This window comes from Erpetoichthys calabaricus, chromosome 9, assembly GCF_900747795.2.
Source record: "Erpetoichthys calabaricus chromosome 9, fErpCal1.3, whole genome shotgun sequence".
NCBI lineage: Eukaryota > Metazoa > Chordata > Cladistia > Polypteriformes > Polypteridae > Erpetoichthys > Erpetoichthys calabaricus.
In genome coordinates this window covers 65,236,377-65,249,085 of record NC_041402.2, presented here as the reverse complement: position 1 = coordinate 65,249,085, position 12,709 = coordinate 65,236,377, and positions in this window count along the sequence as shown.

Here is a 12,709-nt window from a genome sequence, read left to right as displayed (position 1 = left end):
TGGCTGGGATGCCCATCTCGCCTATGTGGCATCTATAGTGTACTCTCTACAGATGGAAATGACATATCTGTTCATTTTTTTCTGAATAAAGTATTGCAAAGTCAATTTAAATTATTTGCTTTCAGTTATATCACCTTTATCTAAAGAAACTTTTAAATGAAGATCAAATGTTAATATGTCAAAACATGTTAAAAAAGAAAAATGTTTCAGGGGATGTGTTTACTTTTGAATACAGTACGACTGTACATCTTTCCAAAATTATTATGAAACATCATATCTAGGGGTGCAAGGCATTGCTGTAGAAATGTTTAAGTTTAATTAGTAAAACAAAGGAAATTATAGGCCTCCATTCTATAATTAGATAAGAAACTCCTTTTAATTATATGATGTCAAAAACGTAATGTGGTGGTAGTCAGTTGATTTGGTATATGTTCTTTGTGGGGGTAATAGGAACACATCCATTCAAGCATGCACCTATATGGCCTTGATCGAATAGAACTTCGCAGAGGTGGGGGAGAAGCATCTCCACTACTCACGTCAGCTGAGAGGCATCACAGCTCAGTAACGTCTCTAGTTTCTGTCCCCATCCACTTCACTAGATTTTTTACCCTTTCCACTTACATATATATACAGTATAACTATTCAGAGGAGCCAGCTCAGTTTTCAGCAGTTACCACTTTACAGTGTCCTATTTCATGTGATCTGCACATTTGTAGTTGAGATAAGTGATAACACACTGTATTTGTACACAGTCAAGTTGCAAATATAGCTCAGAGGGTAGGTTTGGAGGCCTTGATATCACCCTAAATTAAAAGCTGAACAAATTCATGGTTTACAAAAGCACATTTAGAGAAAATATGGGGCGCAGGTTGTGAGAAAGGTTAAGAACCATATTTCTTGGATATCAAACCTTATTTGTCCATTGAAAACCTAAAGTATGCTTCTCCGTGTATGAAATAAGGACAAACGTAATACATTTCTCTCATTGACTAGACTTTAAGCCATGTAAGGTCCAGTCTTAGAAAATTAATGTTTGATGTTAAATTCATATACTGTAGTGTTCACTTGATTCCTATAGAACATTAGTTTCTTATAGCTAAGCTACTTAGAATATGGCATAGCCTTTTACCCCCTGTGTGTTAACATGAGATAGAACTTTCTTATGTGTATCTGTAGAACAGAGTGTTAATTAAGTCAGTCAGGAAATAGTCTTAATGCTAACATGGATATGTTTGCAAATAGAAGATGGCATACAATTTTCTGAACGTGTCTAACGCGCCTTGAGTACGACTGTATGACCAAATTTTGAGAAATGAAACAAGATTTATAAGCCTTAAACAGAACTTTCTAAAACAGGACATTTTTCTTTTCTTTGTTGTATCAATTTTTCCCTATTTTTGTGTGAACTGTTTTGCCTTGAATTTTTACTTTTAAAATGAAGATATTTTGTCCGTAGAATTACTTGATTACACATCACACTGACGCCTGAAACATCCTATGAAGCAAACTAAAAGCTGCAGAACCTTGGTAACTTAGGATAAATGCAGCTATAAGTCATATTGAATCATTGTGGTTTTTAACATCTTATTTCATTTGTTGATTTTGTGCTAACATTGCAGTTGTTTCCTTATTTGTTTGTTGACCTTTTTGACTGGTTTCTGAGCACATTCTTGCCTGGACTACTACTTCTTCCTTTTTTTCCTGGCCATATTTCCTGTTCCCCCAACTTCCATACTAAATTTGACTCCCTCGGGTTATAGTATCATCAGATCCCTAATGTTCCCAGTCACAATCACGAGAGTTTTCCATAAGTACTGACGAGGGATTGTAGTCGCAGTATTGGAACAGGCTGAGTGTAAAGACAGTTATCAGAAAGTAGTAATATGAATGGAGCAATGAGCATCTACATTTTCCTTAAATTCCAAACGACATATAATGTCCCTTTCAATGTGTATTTGACTAGCAAGAGGTACATAAAGATTTTACACAATCTGAATATGTTGCTAAGAATAATTGAATTCATGAGCAGCATTGAAATAATTACTTTATGTTCTAAGGAGACACAGTATATGGTTTGAAATCGCATTACATGGTAAACACTCGTGGTAAAAGATGCAAATGAAGAGGCTGATTTCCTAAATGCAAAGGGACACATGAGAAGGAGCTAATTTTATACAATTGACTCTGTAACCTCTTTGGATCAGTGGAATTAGAAGCTGATTAATCAGCCATGATTAGCATTTATTGAAGCCTTAGACATCGACGCATTGTATTTTTTCTGCAGTTAACAGTTTATAATACATTATACTGCCAGTCCGTCAAGAAGACAGGGTCATAGCTTTTCATTACAGATTTTAAAATTAATAACAGACAGTTGCGTTCCAACATGCCCTCTCTTTAGCTGTGCAACTCAGTTGTTTAATTGTAGAGGTGGCCTTTCATGGCAGCAAGCTCCCACTGTTAGCAACACTGAAAATATGGATGTTAGGAAAAAATGTGGCAGATGGCTGACGAGGCATTTTTGCTCATAACACGCCAGTAAAACTTTAACTGTGAAGACATAAAGCTAGAGCTCCACATGTAACAAGATGCATCCGTACACAAACTATTTATTACATGGAAAAAATGTTACTGTGATGGCTTTACAAGATGGGCATAAAAATACAGTTTTGTATTTTTTGTTAAAAAAAAAGAAAAAACGTATCAGTTTGATTAATATTTTGTGATACAGTAAAGCTATACATTGAAATGGCAATTAAAAACTCAAAAATCCAAGTTTATTTTTAACATTATCTTCTTCAAAGAATTAACTTTAACTCTCTTTTATGTACATTTTCTTATTATCAAAGCCTGTTGTATAACAAATTGGGACAGATCCCCTCCGCTCTTGCCATCTCTCTGTGTGACTCTGTACATATCAGTTAGCTTTTCATACGTATCTGGATATGAATACATGGAGTGGTTTAAAATACTCTGCAAAGTATTCATGCTGAACGCTCTGTATATAATAGCCTAGTGGTTGTACTGCGGTCAATGGTTATTATCAGTTTTATTTTTGAAACCAAGGGGCAACATTATTTCACCTCTTTGGTCAAATGTTCTGAACTGATAATATCATTTGGTGAATTATTATTATTCAAACCAAGAACAATTACCAATTCAGTCTCTCTGTTATCCTGCAAATATAAGCTTGATCCTCATTATACATGAGAAGCAATATCTTTTTTGCCTTAAACAAGTTCACCTTATTATTTTTGCTGTTTATCACCACATTTACATCCACTAAAAGTGTATCCTCCAAAGTGTGCATGCATACTATGTTGTGAACTTGTGATGCCTGCCAATTACTTCTTTATTTTTAGAAACAGCTGCTAATTATAAAACATAAGACAACAAAATTATATTGAAAAGTGATTTTTTTTTCATTTTAATTAACAGTCTCAGAATATAAATGTCAGCTCAATTTCTACAGCAGACACTAGAACCTCTTAAGGTTGTGAACTGGCATCAGAGGGGATGAGGAGCAGAGTGCCAAAATGGTGTAATATTGTGAATAGGCCTCATTAATTCTATCATTTTACACTGTATTACTTATGAACGAATAAGTGTGGGAGGCATCTAATCATCACATATTGGCAAGGTAATGGACTGGGGTTATTAGGAGCTCAAAGGTTTGTCAGCAATGAACAGACCTGGGGGAAGAAATCAGAATTACAGGGTTGTAGATTTCAAAATCACCAAAAATTGGAGTATTTAGTAGAAAATGTTTTTTTTTTTGAGGAATAGAACAGGTGAAGAGGCGACTTGAAGGGTTTATGTGACTTGTTAAGAAAACCTTTCAATGTTTAATAATCTATGCTATAGTAAGGCATGATTTAAAAAAAAATGACTTAAAAAGGACTTGATACATAAATAAGAAATCATTTAATAGTAAAACTTCTTATCTTTGAGATGAAGTTGGCAGCATCTGAAAAATGTCTGAATTAGTGTAAGGTGCCTTAATTTGAGGTGTTCATAAGAAATGTAATGATTTACTTCATGAGGTAGAAGTACAATAATAACAAGAATAGTTGCATCAGATATTTGAAATTATAAAATGTGTTTCAATTTAAATATTTAAAGTCTAAATATTCTTGATTCTAAAAGAAATTTGGCATTTTTCACCCTTTGATAGAGGTACTGTATATACTCGCGGATAAGTCGGGACTTGATTTTACTGTATAATTTCTGTTTTTTTATAACACCGGTTGTAAAAGTCAATAGTGGAAAACTCACGCTATTGGCCTAAGAGATTATGATATGCTAACCCCCACCTGAGAGAGTAAACACGGAGCACACGGCCTTTTTTTTCTATGTATTATGCCTACGTGACCACACAGTAATACCCGAACTGTTCTGAAGTGACGTTTGCACTGCTTTGTGTTTTTTGTATCTCACACCCTCATACACCTTTATGGTAAGAGCATCCCTTATCTACAATGGAGCGTTCAATCAGAAGAAAATAGGAAGCTGTTGCAACAAAATTCGATGCATCTGAGAAACTGATGCGAGATTGGAGGAGGCAAGAAGATGTAAAAAAAATGTAAGTGCTGATTTTAGTAAGTGCTGAGTATATACGGTACAGTAATCCCTCGCTATATCGCGCTTCGCCTTTCGCGGCTTCACTCCATCGCGGATTTTATATGTAAGCATATTTAAATATATATCGCAGATTTTTTGCTGGTTCGCGGATTTCTGCGGACAATGGGTCTTTTAATTTCTGGTACATGCTTCCTCAGTTGGTTTGCCCAGTTGATTTCATACAAGGGACGCTATTGGCAGATGGCTGAGAAGCTACCCAACTTACTTTTCTCCCTCTCTCTCTTGCGCTGACTTTCTCTGATCCTGACGTAGGGGGATTGAGCAGGGGGGCTGTTCGCAAACCTAGACGATACGGACGCTCGTCTAAAAATGCTGAAAGATTATCTTCACGTTGCTACCTTCTGTGCAAGCTGCTTCCTGAAACGACATGCTGCACGGTGCTTCGCATACTTAAAAGCTCGAAGGGCACGTATTGATTTGTGCTTGTTTGTTTTTCTCTGTCTTTCTCTCTCTCTCTCTCTCTCTGCTCCTGACGGATGGGGTGTGAGCTGCCGCCTTCAACAGCTTTGTGCCGCGGTGCTTCGCATACTTAAAAGCCAAACAGCCCTATTGATTTGTTTGCTTTTCTCTATCTCTCTGACATCTGCTCCTGACGCACACTCCTTTGAAGAGGAAGATATGTTTGCATTCTTTTAATTGTGAGACGGAACTGTCATCTCTGTCTTGTCATGGAGCACAGTTTAAACTTTTGAAAAAGAGACAAATGTTTGTTTGCAGTGTTTGAATAACGTTCCTGTCTCTCTACAACCTCCTGTGTTTCTGCGCAAATCTGTGACCCAAGCATGACAATATAAAAATAACCATATAAACATATGGTTTCTACTTCGCGGATTTTCTTATTTCGCAGGTGGCTCTGGAACGCAACCCCCGCGATGGAGGAGGGATTACTGTATATAGAATGCTAGATCCCTAGTTAAGGATTAAACATCAAAATAACACCATAATCATAACTGCTGACCTTGAAGCAATCTAGAATGATAGCCCATATGCTAATCTTTGAAATTTTTTGTTTTTATCCATTTTGGGAGTAGTTCTTAGAGGCCTCCAACCACCAGTAAAGAATTACATATCAAAAACATGATCATATTCGTGATCAGCAAACTTGAAAAAGCATAAAGTGATGCTCCACGTGCCTATATTTCTGATCCCCATTTTTTCAAAGCTTTGTGAAAAGGAGTGACTTTGACCACTCGTATCCCATTAGGTGGTGAACCTCTTGGGGACGGTTGATGTGGCATGCACACCTTCAAGTCCTTCGGATTTATTTTTGCTGAAGGCATCTGTTGGTACTCTCTTTCTTGTAAGGATCTAATTTCCTGCACAAAATATGGACCAAAAATGGCCTAACATTAGGGCTTTTAGGGTTTACTGGGCAAAAATTGGGTCATAGTGAAAAGCTTGATGTCTTGCATAGCTAGACATCAAGACTAGTTGAACAGTATATGATATGTGGCGGTTTTCTCATACCGGTGAGTCAGAAGGCACTTGACAGAACAAAACTGAAGTGATTTCAACGTGTTTATAAGTAATTCTTATGACACAAAATGGGCTTCCTTTTATTTGGCACTTTATAATGTGATAAGCGGCACTTGTGTCTGAAACTCAATCATTATACCTTTCCTCTGGAATTTAATTTGTTGTATATTGTCTCCCAAGAGCTTCAGTACTGTTAATTAAAGATTAAGAGGACACCAGTTTTGAAGCCTAGATAATATTATAATAGGTTCACCTTTAAAACCAGTCCAGTGGCCATTGACCTCTCAACGTAATCAAAATAATTTTTCGGTTTTCTGCAAAGCTACAGCCTCACACTTAATGGCTATACAATAATGTGCCTTTTTTGCTCTAAAAGGAATTTTAATTAGTTTGTAACTGTTTAACAAAGAAAGTGAAAGATCTTAATTTCAGAATTGAAGCAAAAATAATAATAGTGTATTTCTGAAGAAAAAAAATATTGCACTTCTACAGAATATTATATAGTTGTTGTGATGTGAGATTTTGCATATAACGTGATAAATATTTTGTATGTCTTTATTTGTAATTTAGGCAAAGCAATGTAATAATAGTGAGAAGCATTCATGTTTACAACCCAAGGAATGGCTCTCTTTGAATTTTACGACAGGATTTGGGGTGTGTGCTTTAAACCAGTTTGGCGAGTGTTTCTCTGCTAAAGTCTTTCAACCCCCCGCAAGAAAGCCACAAACACATATGGTCTTGGGGGTGGCAGGTTTTAAGGTGCTGTATTCCCCCACTGGTCTGAAGTATGGCAGTTTAGAATTGGCTTGGATCAGAAGCTTTTAAGTACCATGATGTCCAATTGGCTGTAGGGGTTGGGCAGAGAATGTATAAATCTGCTTGTTCAACCACATTCTCTCTCTCTTGCTAACCTGTGATGATGAAGAAGTATCTTTCTCTTACTAACATCTGAAAGAAGTATCTCTCTTACTAACCAACAACTGATGAAGACCATCACACCCTGAACTGAAAGGACAACACAATGGAGACCACAGTTTAGCAGCCATATTGGAACAGGCATACGACCTGTTCTGAAGAAAGCTGAATGATGCTTTAACTAGAGACATTTTAAATAACTACAAGTCTGTGTGCCGCCTGAAACTACACATCACCATTTAATCAGGTTGTATGGTTGCCAATATTCAAATGTACTTTGCATATTGTTATTATTTATGATTATTATCAATAATACATTATTTTATGTGTAACTTAACTCCTGCTTGTCTTTTTACTACATCTAATTTCCTGAGGTTATAGATATAGAAGGGAAGGTGGGGATAAGTTATATACAGTACTATAATACCTTATAAACAGTGGTAAGTCTGTGAGATTAGGCATTCTGACAAAGGCTACATATTAATGATACAATAGGGGAAAGTACAGCAATATATTACTCTTCCAAGACAAAACAATAGTTTAGAGATACTTTCTAAAAAAATATGCTAAAATGTATCTGTACTTGTTTCACCTGCCCCTCAGCAGCTTCACATCTAACCTTCACCTTTCATCTTGTACGTGGTGAATCTGCAAGGCACGACCAGGTTTATAGTTTGAGCTAAGTAACAATGGCTTATATATTTCATGCATCCACTAGGAATTTGCCAGTTAAAACCTATTCTGTGCCTAAATCTAGTAGTATGTATCAGTATCCATGCCCTATTTGTTGTTGTTGGAACCAGAATGGAGGTCAAATTTTTGATGATTGTTTGTTTGGTCTTTTTTCATTTCATCAGCTTGCAAATTTTAACCTTAATAGGAGCACAAGGCTACTAACAAAGATGTTCTGACACTCTCCAGCAGAGAAACTGCATCATGTGTTTAGGCATCTTTGTTTTTTATTTACAAATAAGGGTAAACAGGACTGAGAGATTGACCAATAACTCGGTGCAGTAGTTGCACTTTGCCAGGATTATGCTATGGTGGCAAAGTAGGAACCTTAGCTAATCACACAAAGCTTTTTTTATGCCAAAGTACATCTCCATCATCAGTTATAATCACAAAGCTTAGGTTGTGACTGAAAAAAATGAGGTTGCTTTTATCTGATGTCAAAATGACACTCTTAAATTGAGTTGTTGCTTTCACATTCTTTGTATGGTATGGTGAAGAGTTTAAAAATATGGAAGGACCTTGGAATTGAAATGCTACTGCTCCTAATCAAGGGCATCCAGTTGAAAGGGCTTTTAGCCGGTAGTGTCGGTTTTCACTTCTTGCCTCTGACAGATGGTGTACTTGGCAGCATACATTAGGAGAAGAGCTGAAACATACTCAGGACACGTTGGTGTGATTATGGGATTATGGTCCCCAGAAATGACAGAACCTGTTGCTTGGGATGGAAAGTCTTGGTCTGTCCATTTAATGTCTTGCCACAATGACCGGCATGGAGACAAGCAGATAGCAAGTGAATGGGAATTATAATAATAATGCATCCTCTAGTTTTAGTAATCATATTTAGAGTCATAATAAATGACAGTAGAAATGAACTCATTTCAAAGTATGCCACAAAATTTGAAGACATAACTTTTGTTTGATTGAAGCAGTTCACTGTCTCTTCCTATTATTTTATAGGCCTATTCTTTCTGTGTAATATTAATTTGTGATCCATTGCTACTGTATAGTACTCGGATAACAGCAGGAAGTATGATTTTAGTGACTAAGGTGCAGGACAGGAAAATAGAAAACATCAGATTGTCAATACATTTCTATTCATTTTCACCCCCTGACTCAGTATGTCATTCGGAGCAGGTCATTTAACCTGACTGAAATCCAGTAGTAAAAATATGCAAGCAGTTGTTGAATTTCTTGAAATTATGAACATTATGGCAAGGTACAATGTGAAATAAACAACACAGAAATCTGCAATATTTTTTTTCCTTTACAGTATATAACAAAATGTAATTTAGTTTAGAATGTTAGCAGAATGTAACATTCTCTGGACCAATAGTATAGCTTAGCTATTAGATAAAGAAACAAGAGTGAGAGACTGAATTGTGTTGTTTGTTACATTTCTTATGTTTGATGCATTGAATTTTAACTTGAAATCTGATTAAAATTAATTTTTGTTGCTATTTTCATGTAACCATTGTATAAAGAATGCAACGTATCAAGTATCAACCTTGTTTTAAAATATTCTGCTTTTAATAGTTATTTAAGATGTATACTGTGATTTTTACATCACTGGACACATGCAACATAACATTCTGAAACCCGCTAAATCGTGGGACCAATCCTGTCAGCAATGGATGCAAGGTAGGAGTCAACTCTGGACTGGATGCCACCCCAACTTAACACCTACACTGGAATAATGTGCAAGGGATTGTGAGAAGAAACTCTAAACATCGGCAAAAAATGCACACAGACATGGGGATTATGTGCAAACCAAACAAAGACTTAAAGACTTAAAACAGGGTTCAAACTCAGAATGCTCGATTCATGAGGCAATAGTACTAATTGCAGTGCCACCATGCTGTCTGGAGAACAAAGAGTAGCAGTTAATCTTCTTACAGTGTACTTTTAAAGCTTAGTACACATGGACAAGTTTAATATTGGAACCACGTAAAACACACAAACACTTATTAGGCCTTCTGCTTTGATATTGTCATCTAGATAGATAGATAGATAGATAGATAGATAGATAGATAGATAGATACAGTTTTGTTTGTCTCCAGCTGAAAATTTAGCTTTTTAATGACGCTCCATAAATAAATAAAAATTACAGCAAACAAGAACAACCTTCTCACACACACAGAAATTACTAAAGAGAAAGAAAACGTCTAACTTGGCTAAAGATAAAAAGAGCAGTCACAGTCAAATTGAGGCATTATGAAGCTATATTGTTTATGCAAGTGTGTCTTAGAATTGTGTGTTATTGCATGTGTTTGTTCTCTTAAATGAAAATTATAAAAAAATAAAATGATATAATTAAAGTGACTTTACAGTTCAGTGGTTTACATTGTATTTATACAGAGTGTCATTCTACATTACTTTGTCATGTTGATGCATTGAAACCCATAGCAGAACAACAACATTGCTAATGCAGACGTTCATCAACTGGAATCAACTTTGGAATAGGAAAGGTAATAATAGTTGTGTAAAGTCTGTTAATGAAACAGGATTTTTTTTATTATTATAAAATGCAAGTGAAATTCAGAAATTGACACAAGTTTAAATGTCCCATACTCAACAACTGCATGGTATCATAGACAAATTGCTATTGCATAAAAACATGTAAGGCTGCTAATTCATTCGTTATTTGGGATTTTAGCCAATTGCTCTTCTCTGTTAATTCAGGAATTAAATATTTCAGTGTCAGCAAAATCTTCCATTAACTTCTTAAAACAGAGCTCATCATCTTCATATCCAAGAGATGCTTGAGGTGATCACACACAAAAGACACAACCCCAGTTAGCTCCACGGCCATTCACTGAGCATCACTGTAACCCAGATCTCTACAAAGGCATTTCTATCTACACAGTGTGGTCCACTAGAATTCCAAAGCCTTTCCAAAGAGCTAAACTTTGTTAAACCAGCTGAACACCTTCCAATGTGTGTTAGGCCCTATACAAACTACTACATATTTGTTTAAAAAATGTGGACATTAGCCTCTGTTTTTGCCTTTCATCCACACTACCCTGGTGTTTTCAACCTCTGAAAAAGAGACATATATTTCTGAAAATGCAGCCTCAGTGTTGTAATTTGTTTGGGCAAAAATGCAACTTTTTGAAAACACAGACTCTAATCTCACTCTGATTGGCTTGTGCTTATTAGATGGCCTGTCCCTGATTGGATTCCATTCATTACAATGTCTCATTTCCTAATTGGTCAGCCTTCATAGAAGAAATCCATATTTCAACATAGCGGACAAGAAAAGAGTTGCTTTTCATGGTGCTGTTTGTGTTGCTTACCTGTATGCTTCTAAATTGCATTTTGTACAATATGAAAGCTGCATGAGTTCACAAAAGGTAAATAACTTACTGGTTGCTACAGATTTTTAAATAATCCTGTTGCCCTTGATGTTATAACCCATTCAAGGATTTTTCTACCAATGTGCACATGCCCAGTGCAGGCAAATTTCTAAATCATATGCGTTCTTTTGCTTTAATGTGGATGGGATATTTTATGTGAAAATGCGAGAATGGATGGAGATGATTTTCATTTAAAAACTGCATTTCTTGAGCAGTGTGCACATACCCTTACGTGGCTGCCCTTCTGCTGACTGTACGACAGTCAGACAGATTAAAGTCATCTATGAGGTAAACTAACTTGTCTTTACATTTTTAAGTTGTAAAGAGGAGCAGCCCCAGGACTGACTTTTTAAAAGCTCCACTTTTAACCTCAGCTTATTCAGATATAGTTCCTTGCTGCAGTGCTTTCATTGTTTATAGGGATACTTCACTCTGTTTGAACTCTAAAGAATGTGTACTTGTCGGAGTTGATGGATTGAATTTTAAACATTACAGTAAAAAGAACTGAAGTGAATGAAATGTCACAGATTAACCTTAGACCATATGAATTCCTTCTTATGTACACTTTCTTTAGACCTTTGGGTTGAAATGAATGGAATATTTCTTTAAGTCAATTCTGTACAATGTATCCAGAATGTCTGCCTCCCATTGTTTGGCTAGATTCTGCAGTCTGACAATGTGTAAAAATCCAATTGGCATACACACCAGGTATATTGGTAAAGGTGCATATTTTAAAAGTCAATCTTATCTTTAGGGTCAGCTGCTGGTAAGTTGCAGCATCTTTGGTTATTCATTTCATAAATTTCTGTAAAATCAAAGGTTACTTCATTATATCCTTTTTAGGTTGCATTTCCCTGATATTCTGACCAAGAAAAATCTTGTATAAAAAATGAGTATTAAGACTCTATATTTTTAAAAAAAATCCCTTATGGCTGAACTGATAATATTTCATGCAGTATAATTCCCTTATACGGAGAGTTATATACCAACAATGTGCCAAAGTGTATCAAACCCACACTGTTAACTAAATTCATTTTCCTAATGCCAACTATTTTTTGTGTAATATGGCTTAAATCACAATGGTGACAAAAGCTGTAAAATCCCAGGCACGCAAGATCTACAGCCTTCTTCTGTGTACCAGGTTATTAAAACATTAAATTTTTAGACGTCATTTTTTATACAGTTATGCAAAATAAGCTCCTTGATTAGATAAGTCTTCTTAATTGGGCCCCTGATGGTTCTTGGATCATAGTTGTCAGATTAGCTGAAAGACTAGGATCCATATTGAATAAGTGTTTTGCCAAGAGACCAATAGCTCTAGAACAATGATATTACATTAGTGGGGCCAAACAGAGGGCAAGATGAGGCTCAGGTGACGCAATTCATTTGCTGCAAGGTTTTTGTTTAGGGCTAATTTCTTCCCACATCAGCAGTACTTATAGATCCATATATGATACTTGTTTACAGCTTACAGCTGTGAATGCTGCTGCATGGGACCTGTAAAAACATTGCAGGGAAATTATACTAGGAGCGAAATACTGAGTGCTGGCTCCCATCAGCATTGTCTTATTACTAAAAACCATATCTAGTTG